Source organism: Lithobates pipiens, unplaced genomic scaffold, assembly GCF_037356315.1.
Source record: "Lithobates pipiens isolate NorthernLeopardFrog02 unplaced genomic scaffold, aLitPip1_a1.2 Scaffold_18, whole genome shotgun sequence".
Classification (NCBI taxonomy): Eukaryota; Metazoa; Chordata; class Amphibia; order Anura; family Ranidae; genus Lithobates; species Lithobates pipiens.
The window spans coordinates 105,422,018-105,436,448 of NW_027507758.1; the positions used below are offsets into that span (position 1 = coordinate 105,422,018).

The 14,431-nt window shown below is 43.3% G+C and overlaps 1 protein-coding gene across 3 annotated transcripts in view; it reads right to left on the reverse strand.

Annotated features, from left to right (window-relative positions):
• The window catches only part of AFTPH (aftiphilin), a 107,943-nt gene that overhangs the window by 42,586 nt on the left and 50,926 nt on the right, over positions 1 to 14,431 (reverse strand). The window lies entirely within an intron of this gene.

The following is a 14,431-nucleotide window of genomic DNA, read 5'->3' on the forward strand; positions in this document are numbered from 1 at the left end:
CGGCGCGCAGGCGCACTGAGCGCGGCATTTTCAACGACGGAGCTGCTGCACGTGTCGGCTCCTGTGCACATGCGCAGGAGTGACGTCATCGCGGCGGAGCTGCGAGACCCCACCGAGAAGATGGATGCGCCGGACTACAGGGGACAGCGGTGACTTCGCTGGCTCCTGTGTCAGGTAAGTGACACATAATGGACTACTATGCGATGCATAGTAGTCCATTATGCTTTGCCTTTGCAGGGAATGAAAGGAAGTAAACTCATCAGGGTTTACTTCCTCTTTAATTCTATGCATTAAGGTGAAAAACCTTCTGTGCTGCAGCACCCCCCAGACCCCACCTTTTTCTTACCGGAGCCCGATTTTATCCAGCGATTTGCATGAGCCACTGGCTCCTGCTGCTGTCAATCAAATCCAGTAACACAGGAGCGGGGGACAGGGCCGAGTCCACTGCCCGTGTCAATGGACTAGAGGAGCGAGCCCGCACCAGTGCCCCCAGGGAAAGCAGCTTTCCGTGGGGTCACCTGATGAAGAGGAGGGGCAAGGAGCGTCGGCGGGGTACCCAAAAAAGGGAAGGATCGAAGCCGCTCTGTACAATATGATTAAGTATAAGCATGCTTGTTATTTTTATTTTTTAAAAAAAGAGTGTTTACAACCCCCATGTGTAGAACGTATTTTGTACAACTCACCCGGCAGACCAAAGAATCCAATTATCACATTTCTTCTCACTTCTCAGTCACAGAAATGGCAGACCACAGTGAGTTTTTTGCTAACAAGCTGGTAAATGTTTTTGACTGGCAAGAAGTGCTTGTCACATTCTCCTCTGGGTACCCTTTAAATGGCCTAATCCGCATCACATTTTCCTTTCATTTTCTTTTTACTTGAGTTAAAGAGATTGTATCGTGGTCAGTTTACAAATTTTTATCAATTTCAGGGGTAATAGATAAATGGTAGGGATACAAAAAATGCAGAAAGTTTTTTTTATTTTAATAGTTTTAATAAATCAATAAACCATTAATAAAATTTCTCGAAAAAAGTTGTTACAATCCTAGCAGGGTAGAAAGGGGAGGCAGGTGAATAAATATCAGTCAGATATGTTAGATTCCATGGCAGAAGATGGACCCATTGAAGGGTTAATGTTGATGAGTTTGCATGGGTTAACTGGCAAGTGTTGTACGTTTTCAATGGTTATGTGTGCATCTAAGTTTCCTCCTCGCTCTATGACTGAGCCTTTGTTCACACTAAGGGCGGGTTTGAAACTGTGCGAGTTCAGGTGAACTTGCGCGATTTCAAACCCACATGTCAGTGTGCGTTCGGGGCCGATTTGACAGACACTGTGTAGGGTCATGTACAGATGTTTATTGAAATCGCCCCCAAAGTCACAGAAAGTAATGCAGAAACTACTGCTACTTGGGAATCGGTGTGGCGCCACAAAGTCGGCATTGCATGGATTCAGACAGTGCTGTTGCTGGCAATAAGCTATGATTTGGCATGTCAAATCAGCCCAATGTGAACGTAGGCTAAACCATATTGTGAGTGAAATGTATTAGAGGGAGGGGCTCAGGTAGGTGGTTATGACCTTGTGTTCAATAAACCTATACACAGTTCTTTTGGAGTGTGGTATTAATTCATTTTTCATGGCACATAGCCATTGGAATGGGCTTTTTATGGTTAATCTTAGGCTCAGTTCACACTAGCCCCGATTGCAAAGTCGCGAGACTTTCGATGCAACTTTTGAATACAAATTTGATGTGACCTTTTTACACTCTGTGGCATTGAAGTTGTATCAAAGTCAGACCAGAGCAGTGCAGGAACCTTTTCTAAAGTCAGACAGACTCATGTAGTATCAGTTAAGACCTCATTCATAGAGAAACATTGAATTTCGCAAGTTATCCAACTTTGAGTCTCACAAGTCAGATCCAATTTTGCATCAGTGTGGGTCAGGGATGGGTTCCTGGAGGATGGGGTAAACAGTTCAATCTCTGTATTTGCAGACGATACTAAGCTAAGCAGGGCAATAACTTCTCCACAGGATGTGGAAACCTTGCAAAAAGATCTGAACAAATGAATGGGGTGGGCAACTACATGGCAGATGAGATTCAATAGAAAAATGTAAAATAATGCAATTGGGTGGCAAAAATATGAATGCAATCTATACGCTGGGGGGGAGAACCTCGGGGGAATCTAGGATGGGAAAGGACGTGGGGGTCCTAGTAGATGACAGGCTCAGCAATGGCAATGCAAGCTACTGCTAACAAAGCAAAAGAATATTGGCATGCTTTAAAAAGGGGATCAATTTCAGAGATAAAACGATAATTCGCCAACTCTACAGGACTCTGGTCCGGCCACACCTGGAGTATGCTGTCCAGTTCTGGGCACCAGGCCTCAGGAAGGATGTACTGGAAATGGAGCGAGTACAAAAAAGGGCAACAAAGCTAATAAAAGGGTCTGGAGGATATTAGTTATGAGGAAAGGTTGCGAGCACTGAACTTATTCTCTCTGGAGAAGAGACCCTTGAGAGGGGATATGATTTCAATATACAAATATCGTACTGGTGACCCCACAATAGGGATAAAACTTTTTTGCGGAAGGGAGTTTAACAAGACTGGTGGCCACTCATTAAAATTAGAAGAAAAGAGGTTTAACCTTAGACTGCGTAGAGGGTTCTTTACTGTAAGCCCTTGTACACACGGTCGGAGATTCCGACAAACAAATCCGTCAGATTTTGTCCGTCGGATTTTGTCTGAAACTGTTGCATACACACGGTCGGACAAAGTTGTCGGAAAATCTGATGTGATTACGTTATTTCGTTACGACGGGACTACGTTCAGTCTAGTAGCCAATAGCTTTGGTGTAGGAATTTGATCTGAGCATGCATGGCACTTTGTCCGATCGGAGCATTTTGTCGGAAAATTTTACCAACAAGTTGGAAAACTTGGTCCGTCGGATACAGTCCGATGTAGACCACACACAGTCGGAATACCCGACAAAACAGTCCGATGTAGACCACACACAGTCGGAATATCCGACAAAACAGTCCGATCGTACACATTCTGTCGGAATCTCCGACTGTGTGTACAAGGGCTAAGAGCGGCAAGGATGTGGAATTTCCTTCCACAGGAGGTGGTCTCAGTGGCCCCCCGGGCATCGATAGTTTCAAGAAACTATTAGATAAGCACCTGAAGGACCGCAACACACAGGGATATACAATATAATACTGACATATAATCACACACATAGGTTGGACTTGATGGACTTGAGTCTTTTTTAGACCTCACCTATTACATATCTATGTAACCGAGCCTAAGTTGTGACCGCCTGAATAGCCTTTTAAATATAGAATTATATACAGAAGACATTTACAGAGGCTGATTGAAAACACAAACAACATTGTAATATTCATGGAAAAAGTCAGTGAATGCAGAAGCTCTATAGACAATGCACACAAATAATTACTGCTGGTGAGTTAGATCAGCTGTTTTTTTTCTCCTGCCTCAATTGGCTTTTTGGCAGAAAATCACGACAAATGCAATCACCTACGTTATTAAATAAGACCGGAAGAGTCAAATTATGTCTGGCAGACTGGCCTGTGTGTGGCTATTTTTAGTAAAGATAAGCAAGATCATCAAATGAATCTCATGTTTACTAATGGATTAGCAATCAATATGTACATAAATTCATTTTGCACCAATTTGCTTTAATAAATACAAACCTAGCTAGATCATCTTAGATTTTCAGCAGTGGCTGGCTGTTAAGTTAAAGATCTGCAGAATCCACTGATAATGGTGCACACGGGCAAATCTCTTTTGCAGCAACAGCCAGTTAGCTGGAAGATCAGCAAAACGATTTACCAATATCGTTGGAGCTCTTTCAGACCATCAGCACAGCTTCAATAGCTTGCATTAAATGACTTATTAAATGGCTGATATTACAACACATTAACAAAGCGTTAAAGAGTAAGGCCGCGTACACACGGGCGGATTGTCTGCCCAACTTAGTCCGCTGAAACGTGTTTCAGCGGACAATCCGCTCGTGTGTGGGCTTCAGCTGACTTTTTCAAGTCGAATATAATACAATTATATGTAGAAAAAAAAAATATATATATTTTATATATATATATATATATATATATATATATATATATATATATATTTTTTTTTTTTTTACCACTTCAGCCCTAGAATGATTTGCCCCCTTAAAGCGGTTGTATACCCTCAGAAAAAAAAAACCCTGTAACGCAAAGGCATAAAGAGCTAGCTCATTGTGAAATACTTACCTTAGAACTCCCCGTATCACAGGCCGGTCCACGCCGAGGGAGCTGAGATTTTGCCCTCGGCGTGTCTCCCGGGTTCGGCGCTGTGAGTGGCCGAAGCCATGATGATGTCACTCCCGCACGGGAGTCTTCTTCCCAGCAAGGTCCGGCAGCGTATGCCAGACTTTCATACCGGGCATTCACATTGCATGCACCGCTGACGTCAGAGGCTGCATGCAAAGTAAATATCTCCTAAACAGTACTGGTTTAGGAGATATTCATTTTACCTACAGATAAAACTTATTATAGACTTACCTGCAAGTAAAAATAAAAATGTTTTAAAAAAGTGGGTATACAAAACAGACCAGGCCATTTTTGCGATACAGTATTGTGCCGCTTACGGACAATTACGCGGTCTTGCAACGTTGTACCCAAACAAAACTGATGTCCTTTCTTTCCCACAAATGGAGCTTTCTTTTGGTGGTATATGATCACCCCTGCAGTTTTTATTGTTTGCGCTATGAACAAAATTTTTTTTTACTTTTTGCTATAATACATAAAAACAACTACATTTTTTCATCTGTTTAGGCCAGTATGTATTCTTCTACATATTTTTGTTAAAAAAAATAAAAACAATAATGCAATAAGTGTATATTGATCGGTTTGCACAAAAGTTATAGCGTCTACAAAATAGGGGATATATTTATGGCATTTTTATTATTATTTTTTTACTACTAATGGTGGCGATCTGTGATTTTTAGCGGGACTGTGACATTTCGGCAAACACTTTGAACACTTTTTTGGGATCAGTGACATTTATACAGCGATCAGTTAAAAATAGCCTCCGATTACTGTATAAATGTCACTGGTAGGGAAGGGGTTAACACTTGGGGGCAATCAAGGGGTTAACTGTTATCCTAGGGAGGTATTTCTAACTGTGGGGGCATTGCACTGACAGGGAGTAGAGAAACATCGCTGATCCTAATCATTAGGAACAGCAGATCTCTCTCTCCCTGACAGAATGGGCATATGTCTGTTTACAAATTCACCTGTCCAGTCTCTCTCAGGAGCGATCGCGGGTGCCCGGTGGACATCCTGGCTGTTGGCCACGCTCATTGGCTCCTACGTCACACGGCGGGTGCAAAGGCTATTTAAAGGGCCGCCATACAGCTACGCTGATTTGCCAAGGAGAGCCAACCTGCCACCGTATAACGGCGGCTGGTCGGCTGGTGGTTAAAAAAAATGTCATTTTCAGTTTTGGGCAAAGTGCATCTTGCATTTTTTAGTTTAGGCACAACATTTCCATTCAGTGCACTGCGAACGATTGTCAATCAGCTGCCACACATGCAAGGCGCTTGTAAGGAAATTGTCAGGATCTGCATCCCTTTGCTATAAATACACTGGTTTGTTGTAAACACTTTTCCTCTGACAGGAGAAAATCTGTGTTAAAAACTCACCTAAGCTGCATTTTTCAAGCCAGTTTAGGTGAGCTTAGCAGCATTTGGTGTTTGGAAGTTTATTCCATTGGCCAGAATGTTAATTTATTTTGACCACTAAAATGAATTTAGAGTTTAGGCGTGTTTATGTGCGTTTGCTTTTTTTTATTCCTTAACCACTTCAGCCCCGGACCAATTGTCAGGCTAAGGGCCAGAGGTCTTTTTACAATTTTGCACTGCGCTGCTTTAACTGGTAATTGCGCGGTCATGCAATGTTGTACCCAAACGAAATTTGCGTCCTTTTCTTCCCACAAATAGAGCTTTCTTTTGATGGTATTTGATTGCCTCTGCGATTTTTTTGCGATATAAATGGAAAAAGACCGAAAATTTTGAGAGAAAAAAAAAGATATTTTCTACTTTTTGTTATAAGAAAAATTGAATGAACTAAATTTTAGTCATACGTTTAGGCCAAAATGTATTCAGCCACATGTCTTTAGTAAAAAAAAAATTCAATAAGCGTATATTTATTGGTTTGCGCAAAAGTTATAGCGTCTACAAACTAGAGTACATTTTCTGTAATTTACACAGCTTTTAATTTATGACTGCCTATCTCAATTCTTGAGGTGCTAAAATGGCAGGGCAGTACAACCCCCCCAAATGACCCCATTTTGGAAAGCAGACACCCCAAGGAAACTGCTGAGGGGCATGTTGAGCCCATTGAGTATTTTTTTTTTGTCCCAAGTGATTGAATAATGACACAAAAAAAAAAGTTTACAAAGAGTTGTCACTAAATGATATATTGCTCACACATGCCATAGTTATATGTGGAACTGCACCCCAAAATATATTCTGCTGCTTCTCCTGAGTACGGGGATACCACATATGTGGGACTTTTTGGGAGTCTAGCCGCGTACGGGACCCCGAAAACCAATCACTGCCTTCGGGATTTCTAAGGGTGCAAATTTTTGATTTCAATCCTCACTACCTATCACAGTTTCGAAGGCCATAAAATGCCAAAAAAGCACAACACCCCCCCCCCCCCTAATGACCCCAGTTTGGAAAGTAGACACCCCAAGCTATTTACTGAGAGGCATGTTGAGTCCATGAAATATTTTATATTTTGCCACAAGTTGCAGGAATATTAAAATTTTTTTGCACAAAGTTGTCACTAAATGATATATTGCTCACACATGCTATGGGCATAAGTGAAATTACACCCCAAAATAAATTCTGCTGCTTCTCCCGAGTACGGGGATACCACATGTGGGGGACTTTTTGGGAGCCTAGCCACGTACGGGACCCCGAAAACCAAGCACCGCCTTCAGGATTTAAATATAAAACGCTACCAAAAAAAACTGTTAGCTATCGCAGGGATCAGGCCTGACTCTGCGATCGCTGTAGTTATGTGTTTAGTGTTTTGTAAGTGACAGTGATCGATCGATACTGCACTTGGGTGGGCTGGGCGGAGGGGCAAAACGCAGGTGCTAGCAGGTATCTGGGCTGATCCTGCTAACAATGCGTTTTTTGGAACCCTAAACTGCTGGGGACGCTAGTATAGATCTGATCAGATCAGATATTGATCTGTTCAGATTCTATACCACTACGGGAGGTGTATGCTTTGCGCGGGGGTGTTAGCGGTACTGGCACTAACCTAGCGCTGCCTGGGGTGATGCAGACCCTGACCCTAAAACCTAATTGATATCACCCGCTGGGTGATCAGGGGGTTAAACCTTTATTGGGTAATAAATGGTGGGTGCCCTGATGCTATAAAAAGCGAACTAACTAACCAGAGTCACCGTAACACTTATACGGTGATCACTGGTGAAAGGGTTAACTAGGGGCAATCAGGGGGTTAAAATCTTTTTTTAGGTAGTATAAGGGGGTCCCTGACGCTATATAAAAACCTGACGGGGAACCTAAATAACTAACTGGCTAACCAGCGTCACCAGTGGCACTTATACGGTGATCGCTGGTGAAAGGTTTAACTCTAGGGGCAATCAGGGGGTCTTTATTAGGTAGTATATGGGGGTAACTAACGCTATAAAAACCTGGCGATGAACATAAAAAATAACTAGCTACCTAGCGGCACCAGTGACACTAATGCAGCTATCAGAAAAATGATTGCTTAGTGACACTGGCGAAAGGGTTAACTAGGGGCAATCAGGGGGTTAAAACCTTTATTGGGTAGTATATGGGGGTACCTAGCGCTATAAAAACCTGGCGGTGAACCTAAAAAATAACTAGCTACCTAGCGGCACCAGAGACACTAATGCAGCGATCAGAAAAACGATCGCTTAGTGACACTGGCAAAAGGGGGTGAAAGGATTAACTCTAGGGGCAATCAGGGGGTTAAACCTTTATTGGGGGGTAGGGGGCTACCCTGGACCTAACACTAACTGCCCTGACAGTTTTTACTGTCACAACTGACACTAAATGCAGTGATCAGTAAATAAATGATCACTGCAATCAGTGACACTGTGACTGGGAGGGGGATGGGGGCGGGGGAATTGTGTGCCTATGTGTACCTACATGTCAGTGTAGTGTTTGGTGCACTTACTATATGTTCTCCTTGCAGTCCGGTCAAAAAGACCGCCCCGAGGAGAATGACATCACTTCCTCCCTGCCTGTGTTTACACTACACAGGCGGGGGAAGCTTCTCATTCGCCAGGAGCGATCGAGAGGGGATGGCCAGAAACCAACAGCCATCCCCTCATCCCGGATCACCCCTGAAGGGAAACCAACCGCTGCAGCCAGCGGGAGGGGGTCCGATTGGACCCCCCACCCGCTGGAAGGCAAGCACGTACATGCTTGTGCCTGTCGGTGCCATTCTGCCGACGTACATTGCCATGCGGCGGTCCTTAAGTGGTTAAAGCTCCTCTGCTGAATGCGATTTTTCTGCATTCAGTAGATGAGCTTTGACTGCCTCAAAACTCTGCTGCTCCTAAATTCCTCTAAAAGCCTATGTGTGCATGGACACATACCGTAAGCTTTTACGGAGTTGAGTTTGGGGGCTTTGGCAAAAAAAAAAAATGCCAAAAGCTCCTAAATGTGAGTTTAGGAGGAGCAGTATGCGTGAGGCCCAAGACGTGATTTTCCTTTGGGAGAATCTCACCAAAAATGACATTTTTGTTGCAGGGGGATACCAAAAATCTGACTTGTACCTTGTTGCAGACTTCTAAGAAAATCAGTGAGCCAAATCACACAAGCAGAAAGACATTTTCATGGGATATTCTGTACATTATCTGTGTACAGAATGCCTCCAGGTAGCCATACTGCATTGCCTTTTACAGAAAATCACATTGCTGCAGATTGAAAAGGAAAGGTATTTGGAAAACATTCAATTACACTATGACTCGAGCTAATGGTTATAAATGGCATGTGTGTATTCCATCAATAAGGATGCCTACATAATCCGTATTTCAGAATATACTGTTTACCTCCTGATGAAGATGTTGAAACGCGCCAAGACTTTTTTTCAGGCCGATATTGAAGACATCCTTATTGATGGAATACACACATGACATATATAACCATTGATGTATTTGACTGCAATCTTTTATACTGCATGAATGACAAATATTTTTTTCTTCCTTCACAAAACTTTAAAATAATTTTTTTATTGTTGTTTGGTACTTATTAAAAAGTCCCATTCCATATTCTTTGATTATATTTTATTAGAGAGAAGGTACCACCAATATTTTTTGTTTTAACAAGATCATAACCGTATATGCTATATTACTTTTTTTTTTGCTTATCTTTTTTCTCACAAAAGTAAAGTTACCTTTTAAAGAATGGTTAACCAGCTCCTATACTACCTGATTATTTCCTTATAATTCTGTTGGCTTCAGTCATGTCAGTAGTAAAAGCTATTTATTAGATTACTTTACATTAAGCAAGAGGAAATAATCTGCATTACATTAAAAATGCAGAAGTGAGAATCAGCTCAGGGTTTCAGAAAACATTTAAAATGCACAAAGATATTTCTGTCCGTCTCACTACGCATGCAGAAGTAAAAACTGACAGACTGGATTGTACCTCCGTGTCTTTTGGTCCCCGTTTTTTTTACTCCCTGTAAAATCTTAGAAACATAGAAAATTGACCGATCTTCGAAAGATCAAGTGGTCCATCGAGTCCGCCCTTTTTTTTTTTTTTTTTTTATTTATACATGTTTTTGCATATTTATTTCTTTTTTGGGGGGGGGGGGGGGGGTCATTTTTTTGTCCAAGTATAGATCTAGGTTTGTCCCAAGAATGTCTGAATCACTACCTCTGTTGGAAGTCTGTTCCAGGCATTAACTAAAATTTCAGTAAAATACAACTTTATAAGGTTATCAAAATGAAGCTTTCACTTTGCCACATCCGAAAGAAACTAGAAAAATACAAAAACTGGCAAGAGAAAACCTTGTACAGTCAAAGACCGGACTCTAAGGGCACAACTAAAATATCTCTAAAACAATTATATAACCTTTATTATACGCATTTAAATTATTTTTTTTACAAAAGATTATTAAAAGCGTGGGGAGGTGAATCCCAGTCTGGGTAACCTTTCTCCCTGTATAAACCCCTATCAGAATTCTAAAACTCAAGGTGAACTTGTCCTATTCCGAATATCAACAAATTTGATATATGTTGTAGTTTCTTCAGGACCATAACAATAAGACCTCTTTCACACCACACAGCCCATAGCGTCGGCAGTAAAATGCCGCTATTTTTAGCTGCGTTTTACCGTCGGATTTGCGGCACATTTCAGCCACTGCTTTTAGCCCCTGCTAGCGGCCGAGAAAGGGTTAAAACTGCTGGCAATACGCCGCAATAACGGCATTTTGTCGGCAGTAATACAGCGCTGCCCCATTGATTTCAGTGGGGAGCAGAAGTAAACACACCGCCCCTTTACCGCTCCAAAGAAGCTGCTGGCAGGACTTTTCCTGACATCCTGCCAGCGCACCGCTGCAGTGTGAACACTACAAACAATGGTGTAGCTGTTTTAGGGCGGATTGCAGGTGCTATTTCTAACGCTATAGCGCCTGCAAAACGCCCTTGGTGTGAAAGGGGTCTTAGGGTGTGCCAACAGATATGGCGGTGCAGGAAAGAGAAGTAAAGTGCCAGTCTAGCGGGCGGACACAGGACTAGGGGTGCACCGAATGGGTTTTTTGGTGCCGAAACCGAAAATGAAAAATACACTAGGCCGAAAACCGAAACCGATACCGAAAATGACAGTTTTTAAAAAATATTTTCATACAGCAGATGGTCAGAGACTGGGGACATATTACAGCAGATGGTCAGAGACTGCAGGCATGGTACAGGAGATGGTCAGAGACTGCAGGCATGGTACAGGAGATGGTCAGAGACTGCAGGCATGGTACAGGAGATGATCAGAGACTGCAGGCATGGTACAGGAGATGGTCAGAGACTGCAGACATGGTACAGGAGATGGTCAGAGACTGCAGGCATGGTACAGGAGATCAAAGCAGCCTCACCAGTTCCCCTCAGATGCAGCCTGCCTGATAAAAATACATGCACAGTGTTTTCCATGTATTCCAATGGCTTTAGTTCACACCATGCAGTCAGTTTCTGGTGCGGAAACTGACTGCATGGTGTGAACTAGAGCCATTGGAATGCATGGAAAACACTGTGCATGCATTTTGTGCAAAAAAAAAAAAAGCACACGGAACTGCATCTGGTGTCAACTGGCCCCAAGCAAGCTACCTGGTTCCGTTCCAACAGACTTCTATTGGGATTGCTCATATCGTTACCTCTACTAACAATAACTTAACCCTTCCCCATTCTATCACATGGCGATAAAAACCTAGCTGGGTCAAAATCAAGATTATTATTATTTTTTTATATGGTCAATAAAGTGAGTACAGCCTTTGTCCTGTGACCTGGTTTATATAGCATGGCTCCATTCACACAAGTGGCCAGAGGTAGATAGTTTCAGAGGCAAACAAATGAATTTTGGATGCAGCAGCATTGTGGACACAAAAAACTTGATTTAGCTGCGGACAAAACTCTGCAATGCTTGCCCTGGGCACACTCTTTCCCCCTTATGCAGTGTCTAAATGCAGCCTCACCCATGCCCGGATCTGTGCGGTGATCTCCATGTGTCACGGAGCTATGCATTGAATTGCCTGGGCGGCTGCAGTAACAATGTCCCGCCTCCTGTAATCACGTCACGCTGATTCAATGTCCCGCCATTGGATCAGTGTACCGTCTGTCACAGGAGGCGGGACATTGTTACTGCAGCCGCCCAGGCAATTCAATGCACAGCTCCGTGACACACGGAGATTACCGCACTGTCGGGCAGGAGGAAAGGAGGAGGGAGGACGGAGGACAGAGGACGAGCCAGGAAAACACCCGTGCAATGGGCAGCACCAGGGGGCGGAGCCCCGCACAGGCCCGCCCCCATTTTCGGCCCCATTATCGGCAAGATTTTCCTTTCGGCAATTTGCCGAAAACACCATTTTCGGCCGATATGTTTCGGCGGCCGAAATTTCGGTGCATCCCTACACAGGACACGTCAAACCCTTAAGCAAGCGTTGAACTTTGGAATTGGACAAGTTCACTTTGAACATATCTTCATATACGTGGAACGGTTTTAGACATATGATAGGCATCTTGTTTCCAATAGACTGGTTGATACAGAGGGAAATGTACCCCAGATTGGGGTTCACCTCCCCCTGTTTTTAATAATCTCTTGTATAATTTTTGAAATGTGCATAATAAACGGTTATATAATTGTTTTAGAGATGTTTTGTTTCATGTTGTGCCCTTAAAGTCTGGTCTCTGGCTGTACAAGGTTTTCAAAAATTGATCAGTTTTTGTACCAAGTTACCGTAGTTTTTAATTTTCCTCCAAATTTGATGTGTTCTTGATCTTGGCTTCATAATAAAAATACTGCCCTCCTGAACCTTCTTCACCCCCTTGATGTATTTAAAGGCTTTAATCCCGTCTCCCCTTTCCCTTCAGGCTGTACAGATTAAGTTTCTCAAGTCTTTCCTGATCGGTTTTATATTTCAGACCTTTCACCATTGGGCTCCTTCGATCCTTTTCAATATCTTTTTGTAAGTGAGGTCTCCATAATTGGACACATTATTCTAAATGAGGTCTAAATTAAGATCTTTATAGGGAAGTTAGGACCTGATGCATCCCTAGAATTATATTCATTTTTCCCCACTTCCTGGCCACACTGTTTGCTCATTTTGCAATCATCTGAGACAAGTACCCCCAAATGCATTATTTTACATTTAGACACATTGAACTGCAGTTCCCACTGCTTTGACCAACCTTCCATCCATTGCACATGTAGCGCCGGCTGCTGACGAGCACACGCTATGCATTTTGAAATTTAACGTTACCTGAACTGCAGTTAGGTTTGGGTATAATGATTCCAAATTTTGACCTCAGCATCAGTCTGACTGGACTATAGGGTGTTCAGCCTGGCCATAGGGGGCGCTGTCTCGTCTGGCAGGCATGGAAACACAGTCTGGTTGGGTGCTTTAAGGTTACTTTCTCTCTGAGCCAGCCCAGTGGGAGTGTCACTCTTGCTGTGCTTTCTGGGAGAGGGTACTTAAGATGCGGATGTCACGTGGTTTCGGTCCAGAAGTATGTTCTGACACCATGGTCCTGGTCCTCCTGACCAGCCCCCAGGACGCCTATGGCCTGGGGTGCAGATCCACCCAACTTTATGTCTCGGGGCTGGCTAGCCCGAGGTAAGGAAACGAAGGAAAGGATTCTGAGGTGGTCCGGTGCCGTCTCGGGTTGTGGAGAGGCTCAGCAACTGCGTAGTTATCCAGGGGAGGACTCTTCAGAAGAAGGCCACGCAAGGGTTGGCTTCTTAGCAAGAGCCTGGTAAAGCTGAAGGACCCAAGTGAATCCTATCTCGCGCTTTATTGCCAGACTGGCTGCAAGATGCTGGTACCACACGAGCGTTCTACAAGTATTCAAGTTTCCTTGTTCTTGTTCTACAACAAAGTCTGTGGCAGAGACTTATTCCTACATGCTCTACAAGGAAATCTGTGGCAGAGACTTGTTACTGATTTAAGCACCCTGTTGGCTGCTAGGCCTTGTGAGAGACGGACTATCCAACTAGAGTAAACATCCAGCTGTGAATGGCTATTCTCTGGATTTATTCAAAGTAAGAAAGTTCTTCATTACTGACTTTGATACTAAGAGTAGCTGGACTTTTCACCTAACCCTCTGATCCTACACTAGAGACTGTTGTTAACTAGGTTTTAACAAATAAAAATCCCTTTAAGCGGATCTGTCGTCAGTCTCTAAAGTTTCTGGGCCATCTACCACGGGAAACCCCTAGACACGAGCCGCTCCTTCAGGGGTAAATGCCACACACACCTTTGTATTGTCAGCAAAAATACATACCTTACCCACCAACCGTTCTCTTGCAGTCCACTGAGGAACACAGTGAGTCTTTCACTCTTGGGTTATACTGCCATCTACAGGAGGACTGGATGCCTGTAAACAAAAAACTGTATGGCAGACTAGGCGAACCCCTCCATTACCAGTGTGTCTCAGTTTTGTAGCAAAGCAGTACTGAGAACATCATCACAAACAGAGGGGAGGGACCTGGATCCCTCAATGGACCCGAAGAAGAGGATTTCAGTCAGCAAATATGATTTTTGTACTGTTTCATTCCATGAGGGACACAAAAGATCCTTCATGTTTGGAATGTCCAGAAGCAAACAAACGCTTATAGGCCCAAGAAATAGTAGAAAACTGGGAACTGCCTAGAACTC